The sequence below is a fragment of the Cannabis sativa genome, chromosome 1 (assembly GCF_029168945.1).
Source record: "Cannabis sativa cultivar Pink pepper isolate KNU-18-1 chromosome 1, ASM2916894v1, whole genome shotgun sequence".
NCBI lineage: Eukaryota > Viridiplantae > Streptophyta > Magnoliopsida > Rosales > Cannabaceae > Cannabis > Cannabis sativa.
In genome coordinates, this window is record NC_083601.1 from 11044067 (window position 1) to 11055328 (window position 11262).

The window sequence follows — 11262 nt, forward strand, 5'->3', positions numbered from 1 at the left end:
CATGCTAATGGTTTAATATGTTTATTACATTCATACACACAAAATCAGTTAAATCCAGATCATATGTTTATTCACAATTACAGTATCGTCAACACAGTGGAATGTGATTGTGATCATATGAATCAAAAGTTTTGGTCCCTGTTTCATCAGTGTTATTGGATTTACACTAATGTGATAATCAGCGATGATGTGTACTTACACTTGGAGTAAGTGTTATGTTCTTTCCAGGACATTAGTAAAGTATACTAGTTTCGAATGTATGGAGTATACATTGGACTGAACCGATATTGCAACTAAGTTAAGATATTACAAACTTACCGTTATACATATCTTTCCAAGTCAATATCAGTAGTTGATCTTAAGATTAAAAGAATCTAAATCCTGATATGCTTGGGCTCAACTCAGGAGTGTTATTCATGTTCTTTGATTTATTAGTAAAGCCTACTTTCGGGTCAGGGTGATACGTATATTTTGGGAACATGATAGTATGATTGAGTGGGAGTGCTGAACATAAATATGGAATCTATAGCTTCTACTGGTGTATAGAAGTCAAGTGATGATTCCCTTCGAGCTTAGCAAATAGAAGTAAATGGATGAGCTCTTGTTTAACCGACTAATTATTAGATCACTAAACACCATTTACAGGTAGCTAAGTGTTTTAAGGGGCAAAATACATTGAGGGGTGAGAACGGTAAAGAAATCCCATCTCGATGTAGATCATCTATATAGAGGATCTTTAAATCACAATAAGATTATAACAATGGTTAAATGAGATAGTATATTGATATCGTGAAACATACAATATGCTCTATATAAGTCTGAGAGTGCAATTCTAAGTTCTAAGAGTGGATTCAACGAAGAATTAATAAGTAGGAATTTACTTGGTAAATTTGGTTCACTTATTGGAAGCTCAGCATATAGATCCATGGTCCCCATTCTAGTTGAGAACATTCTGCTTGTAAGACTCATTAATTGATTCGTGATTGATCAATTATAATTCTAAAGTTAGACTATGTCTAATTTTATGAATTTTCACTAAGCAGGGGTGAAATTGTAAAGAAAAGAGTTTCTAGGTTTATTTATTTATTAATGGACTTTATATGTCTAATTAATAATTAAATTAAATGACAATATTATTTAATAATCTATTTTAGTTATTAAATAATTAGTTTTGGCATTTAAAAGGTTAGAATTGGAAAATTGACGTTTTTGAGAAAATAGAGATAAAATTTGATAAAACTGCAAAATTAAGTGAGGCCCATTACAACACCATGGCCGGCCACTTAAGTTGATTTTTCAAATTAATATTTTCATTATTTTAATGCCAAATAAATCCTAACCTAAACCTAGCAGTTGCCTATAAATAGAAAGTGTTGGCTCAGTCAAAATACAAGTTTTTCAACAAGCCTTTCTGACAGAAATTTCTCTCTTCAAAAAAACTGAGCCTTCCCCACTTTCTACACCTTGGCCGAAACCCTCTCTCTTTTCTCCTTCATCTTTTTCGTGACCCTAGTGAAAGAGTAAGTGCCCACACACAGCAAGCAGTAACTCAATCATAGATTGGAAGACTGTGAAGGATCAAACTTGAAGAAGATGGACATTCAGGCTCAGATCTTGATTATACTCTGCTACAGAAAGGATTCAAGGGTTAGAGATCTGAGTGGAAGGAGACATTAATTCCGCTGCATCAATGTAAGGTTTTCTTAACTTTATATGTGTTTAATTTATCGTTTTAGAAAGTTCATATTTAGGATGTTTAAACAACATACTTGTGAGTAGATCTAAGATCCTGGTAAAATAATTTCCAACAATAATATCGAAAAAAAACTTTACAGTAAAAAGTCTCAACTCCAAATCCTCACACGTATTGAAATATTTAAAAGGAGGAAGGGTTGTCACTCTTGGAGTTGGAAAGATATATTAATTGACGCTCAAATGGATAAAGATTTTTAGGACGAACAATGTAAACAATTATTGACCCATAGATAGGCTAACCAAAAATATTTGAAATTCAAATGACAAGTTAACTTTCGGGATTTCATTACAGTACCTACAGCCAAAATAAAGAAATATTTATATATTTTTTTCTTCATACTTTGCTAAATGATTAAAACTAAAATATTGCTCTTATATGATATATATATGTATTTTTTTTTTAAGAGACAATATCCAAAATAAATAATTACTGTAGCAAAATTTTCTTTAATATATTTTGAATTTTGATCAAGCTACGCTGATAGAGAAATGTTGCTCTTGCTTTTTTTTTTGTATATATATAGTATGTAAGATATTGCTCTTTATATGATATATATGTATTTTTTTTAAGGGCAATATCCACAATATATATATCTTACCTTTTTTTTTATTATTTTATTTATATATATATATTTTTTTTTTTTTACAAGAGGCAACATGTGTGATAAGAAAACATAAAAGTAATAAATTTACAATTAGGCTCAATTCTAACAAAAAGTATCCCTCTAGTAATTGTCATATTGTTAAATTTCAAAAATTTCGATTTTACCAATTCAGAAGATCAATATATGTTAAAAAAGTCGTTTTCTCAATTCTCACTTCTCACAAAAAAATGAAAGCTTTTAACTTAAGATTTTTCTCAATTAAATGTGTTAAAAACAATCAAATCATATGTTTGGTTTGTGCAATTTTTATTGGAATTACTATCTAAGTAACTAAATATAGTATAAACTAGTCTAACACAATATTTATTTATTCACATAATTAGCAGCAGAATTTGACTCAAAATTTTCAAAAAGGTAAGAAATTTATCGAACTTAACGCAAGAATATACTCAGTACCCCCAACTAAAATGAGACAGTGTCCTCAATGTCTAAATATGTATATGATAAGAACATGAGATGAGAACCGAAAAAAAAAAACAGAGAATATGCACAGTGATAGATGTTGATTTTCTAAAAACAAATGACAGAGAATAAACTAAAATACTGAAAATAAAGAAAGCAATTAAAGATAGGACCAGTAGTGAAAGAATTCACTAACCTTGGTAAATTGGATCGTGAAGGAGTGTTTCCTCCACTTCAAGTGGTGTTAATTCTAAAAATGGTTTCAACCGCTGTCCATTGACTTTGAATATGTTACCAGTTTTAGAATTTTCAATTTCAACAACTCCATGAGGAAAAACAGTACGAACAGCAAATGGACTAGTCCATTTAGAACGTAACTTACCGGGAAACAGATGAAGGCGAGAGTTGTATAAAAGAACTTTCTGACCAGTGGAGAAATCTTTTCGCAAGATTTTCTTATCATGATACAACTTTGTACGTTCTTTGTAACTTTTTGCACAATCGTAAGCATCGTTTCTCAGTTCTTCCAATTCATTTAATTGGAGCTTTCTTTTCTCTCCCGCTTTGTCTAGAGCAAAATTCAGTTGTTTAATTGCCCAAAAGGCTCTATGCTCTAACTCTACAGGTAAATGACAGGCTTTTCCATACACTAGGCGGTAAGGTGACATTCCAATGGGAGTTTTGTATGCAGTACGATATGCCCATAAAGCATCAGTTAGTCTCAGGGACCAATCTTTCCTAGTTGGGTTGACTGTTTTTTCTAGGATGTGCTTTATTTCCCTATTGGAGATTTCAACTTGACCACTAGTTTGAGGATGATATGGTGTAATGACTTTGTGTGTAATGCCATAATTTTTCATGAGATGTTCAAATGGCTTATTACAAAAATGTGTACCTCCATCACTAATGATAGCACGTGGTGTGCCAAAATGGGAAAAAATATTTTCTTTCAAGAAACGAACCACCACTTTGTGGTCATTTGTGTGACACGCGACAGCTTCGACCCATTTTGAAACATAATCAACTCCAACAAGAATATACAAATTTCCAAACGAGTTAGGAAAAGGTCCCATAAAATCAATACCCCAAACATCAAATACATCAATAATAAGAATAGGGTTTAAAGGCATCATGTTTCTTCTAGACAGACTTCCTAACTTTTGACAACGTTCACAGGCTTTACAGTATGCATATGTATCACGAAAAATTGTGGGCCAATAAAAACCACATTGTAAAATTTTTGCAGCAGTCTTTTTACTACTGAAATGGCCTCCACAGGCATGATCATGACAAAAAGATATGATTTTAGTTTGATCACAATTCGGGATACATCTACGTACTATCTGATCAAGACAATATTTAAACAAGTATGGATCATCCCAGATAAAATTTTTCACCTCAGAATAAAATTTATTTTTATCTTGTTTAGACCAGTGAGATGGTATTTCACCAGTAACAAGATAATTCACAATGTCAGCATACCAAGGCAGAGAAAAAACATGCATCAATTGTTCATCAGGAAAAGTTTCGGTGATAGGGGTAGGCTCTTTACTAGTTTCAATAACTACCCTAGATAAATGATCAGCAACAACATTTTCAGACCCCTTTTTATCACGAATTTCTAGATCAAACTCTTGTAAAAGAAGTATCCAACGGATTAAACGTGATTTTGCATCTTTCTTTGACAAAAGATATCTTAAAGCAGCATGATCAGAATAAACAATTATTTTAGATCCTAACAGATAAGACCTAAACTTTTCTAAGGCAAAGACTACGAAGCAATTCTTTCTCAGTTGTGGAATAATTTAATTGAGCATCATTTAGAGTTTTGCTAGAGTAGGAAATAACATGTGGTATTTTATCAATTCTTTGCCCTAAGACAGCTCCTATAGCATAATCAGAAGCATCACACATTATTTCAAAAGGAAGGTTCCAATCAGGAGGTTGAATAATGGGTGCAGTAGTTAGCATAGTTTTCAATTTCTCAAAAGCAATATGACAATCATGATCAAAAACAAATGCATTATCTTTTCCAAGTAAATGGCACAGAGGCCGTGAAATTTTGCTAAAGTCTTTTATGAATCTCCGGTAGAAACCGGCGTGACCTAAGAATGATCTAATTTCTTTCACAGTTTTAGGTGGTGGAAGTTTTGAAATAAGATCAACTTTAGCTTTGTCAACTTCTATTCCCTCAGATGAAATCACATGTCCTAAGACAATTCCACGTTTTACCATAAAATGACAGTTTTCCCAATTTAGCACTAAATTCTTTTCTTTACAACGAATCAAGACAAGAGACAGGTGGTGTAAACATTCATCAAAAGAAGATCCATAAATAGAAAAATCATCCATAAAGATTTCCAAAAAATGTTCAACCATATCAGAAAAAATTGCAATCATACACCTTTGAAACGTCGCAGGTGCATTGCATAAGCCAAAAGACATGCGTCGATAAGCAAATGTTCCATAAGGACATGTGAAGGTGGTCTTTTCTTGATCCTCGGGTGCTATCGGGATTTGGTTGTATCCCGAGTAACCATCGAGAAAACAGTATTACTCGTGACCAGCTAATCTTTCAAGCATTTGATCAATGAAGGGTAATGGGAAATGGTCTTTTCTGGTGAGGCTATTCAGTTTTCTGTAGTCAATGCACACTCTCCATCCAGTTTGGATTTTAGTGGGGATTAATTCATCGTTTGCATTCTTGACTACAGTAATTCCAGACTTCTTAGGAACAACATGGATCGGACTGACCCATGAACTATCAGAAATTGGGTATATAATACCCACATCTAATGTTTTAAGTATTTCATCTCTCACTACTTCTTTCATATTTGGATTTAACCTTCTTTGACACTCACGGGATGGCTTTGCATTTTCTTCTAAATGGATTCGATGCATGCACATTGAAGGACTAATTCCTTTGATGTCAGCCATGGTCCACCCTATGGCTTCTTTGTGACTCTTAAGAACTTGTACCAATTTCTCTTCTTGGTTCTTGTCTAACACAGATGCGATGATAACAGGGAAGGTTTCTGACTCTCCTAAGAATGCATATTTTAGATCTTCAGGTAAAACCTTTAGATCTAACTTTGGTGGTTCAGGGAGTGACTGTGATTCTAATTGGCGAAAGGGTTCAATTGACTCAACTTTGGTGTTCCACTCTTCTGTGTTTATCAATGGTGTAGACTCTAACAGAGAATTTACACCATCAAAAGAACTTTCAAAATTCATACCAAAATGACTTACACAATTTTCAAAAGAATTATCTTTGTTTAGCATGAAATCTTGTGTGACAGAATCAATAAAATTTACCTTATATACATCATCGCAATCAACAGATTTATTAGCAACATTAAAAACATTCAACTCAACAGTCATATTTCCAAATGATAATTTAAGAACACCATTACGACAATTGATGATTGCATTTGATGTGGCTAAAAATGGTCTACCCAAAATGATCGGAATTTGAGCACTTATGTCTTCAACAAAATGAGTATCAAGAACAATGAAATCAACAGGAAAATAAAATTTATCTACCTTAATCAAAACATCTTCTATGACACCTCTAGGAATTTTCACAGAACGATCAGCTAACTGAAGTGTCATAGATGTTGGTTTCAGTTCCCCTAGACCAAGTTGCTTATAAATTGAATAAGGCAATAAATTCACACTAGCTCCTAAATCAAGTAAAGCTTTGTTAATCACATGATCACCAATAATACAAGGGATGGTGGGACACCCCGGATCTTTGTGTTAAACAAGACTTTTATATTGAATTATGGAGCTGACTTGTTCCGTTAAAAATGCCTTTTTCGGAATATTTGTGTTTCTTTTTGCAGTACACAAATCTTTCAAGAATTTAGAGTAGGCAGGTATTTGCTTAACGACATCTAAGAAAGGGATATTTATACTTACTTGTTTGAATACCTCTAAGATGTCACCATACTGACTACCTCTTTTGATCGGGAGCAATCTTTGTGGGAATGGAGCTTTTGGAATGAACGGTAAAGTTTGACTCGATTCTTCAACCGAGTCTTTGGAATGTGAACTTTCAGGCTGACTCTTTTCATTTTCTTTCAATGAGTCTTTGTTTATTTCAGCATCAGTTTGAGGTATGTAATCAGGTTTTTCAATAATTTTTCCAGACCTAAGGATAGAAATTGATTTAGCTTCTTCAGTAGGTCTAGATGTACTTACCTCGTACTGACTATTTAGATTTGGAATGGGTTGACTGGGAAGTTTTCCCTTTTCCCTTTCAGCTACAGCAGTAGCAAGCTGACCCATTTGTGTTTCAAGCTTTAACAGGGATTGAGAATTTGTGTGTAAAGCTTGTTGGGTGGTTTGCATAAACTGTTGTAGTGTATCCTCTAAAGATGGTTTTCTTTGTTGTTGAGGATATGGCATATTAGGTTGGGCTTGACTCTGATTGGGCGTGTTGTACTGGTGCCCTTGATTCATTGGAGGCTGGTTCTGTCTCCATGAAAAATTTGGATGATTTCTCCAATTTGGATTGTAGGATTGAGAAAATGGGCTATCAGATGATTTCCCATAAGTTTGAAGAGCGTTCACTTCTTCAGAAAATGCCTCTTGGTATATAGGCAATGATGGACAAGACTGGGCACTATGACTTGTACTATAGCATAAGGAACAAATTTCATTCCTATGTATAGGAGTATTCATGGATTGACTTAATGACATAGCTTCAACTCTCCTAGTTAGATTTGCTAATGATGTTTTAATATCTACGTCATCTTTGACATCGTAAATTCCACCTCTCTTAGGTGTGTTGGAAGCTTTCGATCTAGGATATTGGCAATTCCACTGTTGAGAATTTACAGAAAGATTCTCAAGAGACTCCCAAGCCTCATCCCCTCTAAATTGCAAAAATTTTCCAGTGTGCATTGATTGTACCATTTGTCGGTTTGAAGGAGATAATCCATCATAAAAATATTTTACCAATCTCCATTTTTCAAAACCATGGTGTGGACATTTTAGCAATAAATCTTTAAATCTTTCCCAACATTCATAAAATTCTTCGTGATCTTTCTGATAAAATTCGGAGATTTCTCTCCTAATATTATCCGTTTTAGACATGGGAAAAAATTTGGACAAAAATTTATTAACTAATTCATCCCAAGTAGAAATGGATCGGGCTGGGAGTGAATTTAACCAGGCTTTAGACTTATCTTTTAATGAGAATGGAAAAAGTCTAAGCCTAACAGATTCATCAGAAAAATTTTGAAATCTAAAAGTAGAGCAAATTTCTAAAAAATCTTTTACATGCATGTATGGATCCTCTTTACCTAACCCATAAAAAGATGGCAAAAGTTGAATTATGGAAGGTTTCAGCTCAAAATGTGTAGCATTTGTTTCAGGAAAAATAATGCATGATGGTGGATTAGCAGAAATAGGAGAAAAATGATCAATAAGAGTTTTTTCTTCCACATTTACTTGATTTGGTTCCATGATGTCAGAATTTTCACTTTTAATTTCAACCTACAATAATTTTCCTTTTACCAAACGATTTTTAGAATTTCGTTCCCAGCGAATCATACACCAAGTATCACAAAAATTAAAATAACATGAAAAAATTAGGAGGCGGTGCCTACCATATAATTGCGTAAATAAAGACTGAATTTAAAATATAGCGGGAAATAAATAATATGTATATATTTGACAGAAATATAAATACTAATATTAATATATGTGCAGAAATAAAGACAAAATTTAAAATATAGCGGGAAATAAATAATATGTATATATTTGACTGAAATATAAATATTAATATTAAACTTTATTATATATAATTATAATAATAATATACTTTTCTTAATAGTTAAGTAATGTATATAATAATAAATAATATATAATAATATATTAATATTATATATAATAAATTTTTTATATATATCAGTTTACGTAAAAACGTAAATTGATAATAATAATAATAATAATAATAATAATAATAATAATAATAATAATAGTAATAACTACTTTATATATATGTTTTACTTCGTTATTAAGAAACGTAATATATAATATAATAACTAGTAGAAGAATTATACCAACCTGAATTAAAGTAGTTTTTCTTCTTGCAGTTCCCCGACAACGGCGCCAAAAACTTGTTGTGTACCGGAATGGTACGTTTTACATTTATCAACTCGCAAGCGCACGAATCTTTATTGTAGTATGGAGATTTTGAAGAACGAGGTCGAACCCATAGGAATTGCGTGAAATCAAAGAAAATACTTATTTAATCGAAGCTAATAAAACTCTAACCTAGTTCCGAAAATGGTGAGATTTTTGGTAACAAAATAAAATAAAGTGTTTAAATGATAAAAATGACAGTAACAGATATTTTCAGAAATATTTTGGGATATTATTAAAGGTTCAGAATCCACTTAAGTGTATATAAAAATATTTATGTTTATATTGATTCTCATAATTTAATCAGTAATCAAACCAATTATTTTCTAATAAAAAATAGATTTTCCTTCGCTTTAAAATTATAACTTCTAAGCATTAAATGTGAAACAATTTAATGTAAATACAAAAAATCAAAGAATATTATTTTTAATAAAATATGGAACCAAGCATAAATAATTTATAACTATAAAAAATACTTGATATTAAAGATGAAAGAAATTATTTTAAGAAGCGAAAATCATAAGCATATATTGTACTGAGAATCAAAATAAAAATAAATACTTAATTAAATACACTAGGTTTCATCGTCCTCCTTAATAATAAGGGAACTTAGAAACCCATAAGAAAATTAACTAAGAAAGCAGTAAACTAACACCGAGCGCTCTGAGCGTTTTCTCTGGATTTTTCTGTCTGAAACTGAAACTGTAACTGAATTCTAAAAACCTAAGCTTCTATTTATAGAAGGGTAAAAGGACTAATGCGCAATTAAACTTATTACAAATTGCATGTGGGTAAAAATGTAAATACAAAAAAGTTAATTCGGAGTGACACGTGTCACAATTGGATAGGCTGCTTTTGATGAGTCGGTGCCACGTGTCGCGTTGATGTTGGCTGAAAGTGGAGCAAGTTTGACAAAAGGGCGCCACTTGGTGCATGCAGAATAGAGAAGACAAAAGGAATTTTTGGGAGTTGAAATGTTGACTTTTGTGGGCTGCCTTTAGTGTTCACGTGAGAGATTATTGTGTGACATACATGTTGGGTTTTATGCCCTAAATAAAACTCATTTCAATATAATCAGATTTACTTATTAATATAGATCAGAAATAACATTTAATGTTGCATGGTTCAGATGATTTATTTCATGATTATATGTACATAATGTATAAATTCATCTGAAACCCTTTTCACATACTTGATCCTGTTTATTGTGCCGTCAACACATTGGAAAGTAAACATGACTATGTGAATAAAGTTTCCTAGATTTATCAGACATAGGGTTTTACTGGTATGATAATCTACAACAGAGTTTACTTGTATTTGGAGAACTGCTATGTTCTTTCCAGAGCATTGGTTAAAGTAAAGCTCAGGTTGGATGCATGGAGTATGCATCGGAAGGGACCGATATTGAACTTTGACTTAGATTTAATTAAACTTACCGTAAAATCTATTCAAGTCAATATCGCCTAGTTGATTCTAGATCAAATGATCTTAATCCTGTTATGATTAGGCTCAATCTTGAAAGGCTATTCGTGTTCTTTGAATTGTTAGTTAAGCCTACTTTTAGGTCAGGGTGATACGTACTTTTTGGGAACACGGTAGTGCAATTGAGTGGGAGCGCTAGCATAAACATGGAATCTATAGTTTTTATCTGGCGAATAGTAAGCAAAGGATGATCACCTTCGAGCTTGACCAAACGAAAATAAATGGTGGAGATCTCATTTCACATAAGCTGAAATATCATTTATACGGGGTCAAGTGTTTTAAGGATAAAATACATAGTAGGGTATTACGGTAATTTAATCCCTTTACTGTGTAGATCATTCATATAGAGGATAATTGATCACATTAGGATTATAACAATGGATAACTAATGATGTGTCTATATGGTGGAACATATAGAGCATTCTATATACTGAGAGTGCAATTCTAAGTTCTATGCGTGGATTCAACGAAGAATTAATAAGTTAGTGAATTTTAGTGCTAAATTCTTGATCTACTTATTGGAAGCTCGGTTATATAGACCCATGGTCCCCCCACTAGTTGAGATAATATTGCTTGTAAGACTCATGTAATTGGTTTTGATTAATCAATTATAATTCTCAAATTAGACTATGTCTATTTGTGAATTTTTCACTAAGTAAGGGCGAAATTTTAAAGAAAGAGTTTATAGGGACATATTTGTTAATTATGATACTTTGTATGGTTCAATTAATAAATATGATAAATGACAATATTATTGAATAATTATTTATAGTTATTAAATAGTTAGAATTGGCATTTAAATGGT

At 32.1% G+C, this 11262-nt stretch overlaps 1 non-coding gene across 1 annotated transcript; it reads left to right on the forward strand.

The window, feature by feature from the left end:
• Window positions 1–7800: 7800 nt before the first annotated feature.
• Window positions 7801–7907, forward strand: LOC115721642 (small nucleolar RNA R71). Its single transcript, XR_004012649.1, has one exon. It is a non-coding gene; the product is annotated as a small nucleolar RNA R71 (small nucleolar RNA).
• Window positions 7908–11262: the final 3355 nt, after the last annotated feature.